This window comes from Penaeus monodon, chromosome 11 (genome assembly GCF_015228065.2).
Source record: "Penaeus monodon isolate SGIC_2016 chromosome 11, NSTDA_Pmon_1, whole genome shotgun sequence".
NCBI lineage: Eukaryota > Metazoa > Arthropoda > Malacostraca > Decapoda > Penaeidae > Penaeus > Penaeus monodon.
In genome coordinates, this window is record NC_051396.1 from 51,090,876 (window position 1) to 51,092,768 (window position 1,893).

Here is a 1,893-nt window from a genome sequence, read left to right on the forward strand (position 1 = left end):
TTCATTCTTCCCTTCTTTCAATTCCCCTGCTTTCCTTCTTCCTTTTTCTACATTTCTTTTCTTCTTCATTCTTCCCTTCTTTCTTTCTTTCTTCCTCTCATTTTATATTTCTTTCCTTCATTACTCCCTTCTCTCAATCCCCTGTCTTTATTTCTCCCTTCTATCTTTCTTTCTTTCTTCATTCCACCCTTCTTTCAATTCCCGTCACCCTCTTCTCCCCTCTTACCCAACCAGCGACGCTACCGAAACGCCAACCAATATATATATATTAAAGGTATGAATGAGAATGAATATCTTCACAATACAAGCAGTGTATTTAACCGGTTTCGATTGTATCTTCGTCAAAAATACATTTCTGACGAAGATACAATCGAAACCGGTCAAATACATCTCTTGTATTGTGAAGGTATGTATTCTCATTCATATCTTGTATGCATCTGTCAAAATGAATACAATATATATATATATATATATATATATATATATATATATATATATATATATATATATATATAAAAGCCCTGATTACTGTACCCTTAACTCACCCGATCCCCCTGCCTCCCTCCTCCCCTTCCTTTCCCTCACTTTCATTTGCCAGAAACTCGTCTTCGTGTTTCTGATAAATATATAAATATACATGAGAGAGAGGGGTGGGGAGAGGGAGCAAGGGGAGGAAGGGGAGGAAGGGGAGGAAGGGGAGGAAGGGGAGGAGGGAGGAGCGGGAGGAGAGGGAGGAAGGGAGGGAGAGAGAAAATCTAACGTCTAGGGAGAGATGAGGGATGAGAAAAAAGGAAGAAAAAAAAAGAAGAGGCGAGCAGAGAGGAAAGAAACGTCAACCAAAGACATATTCATATAAAAGTCTCTTCGAGTATCAACCTCAGACTGCACAAGAAGTACGTGCGCCAAGCGTGTGTGAATCTGTTTTTTTTCGAATCTGAATATATGTGTGTGTGTGTGTGTGTGTGTGTGTGTGTGTGTGTGTGTGTGTGTGTGTGTGTGTGTGTGTGTGTGTGTGTGTGTGTGTGTGTGTGTGTGTGTGTGTATGTATGTATGTATGTATGTATGTATGTATGTACGTACGTACGTACGTATGTATGTGCGTACGTACGTACGTGCCTGCCTGCTTGTTTGCTTGCTTGCTTGCGTATGTCCGTGCACGTCCTCCCCTCAAAACGCTTTTTACCCCCCCCCCCCGCGCATTGCCCATTCCCCTTCAATCCATATACGCAATCGAAGCACCACCATTTGTATGCGAACAACACCTTCCCTAATGTCCGAAGCGACATCTCCATACACACGACTCCGGTTCCTCCTTCTTTCTCCCCTTTCTCCCGTCCTTCCTTATCCTCTCTCTCCATCCGTTCATGAGAAGGAAGGGAGAGGGAGAGGAGGAGAGGGAACTACAACCTGTCATAACAGCCATCCAGACGTGACATTCCATAAAATCATCATTCCCCCCTGGCCAGGCGCGCCCCTCCAGATAAAGCCATTACGTTACTGAAATACGACCGCCTCGCGTGCTCCCGATGCGTGAAAAATAATCGTAATAATATCAACAAGAACAAAGCCGGTGGTAAAAAATAAATAAATAATAAAATAAATTATGGTTGACCCCCTGGACCCCTCGTTGCGTTCAAAACCGTCCCCTATTATTCTTTACCTTCTCGCATTTTGACACATCCGTCACGTGTACAATATTTATTTTCCTCTCTTCTATTCTGTTCGCTTATCCGGATAAAAGGAGAATGAGGGGGGGGGGGGTAAATTGTCTGAACACGTGAACTGTATACTTACTTACAACACTGCTTCTGTCCGAAAGCGTCCATGATGGCTACGCACTACCCGGAAAAATATTTCACCGAAAAGGCGTGTCTAATTTTGGGCGTTTTTTTT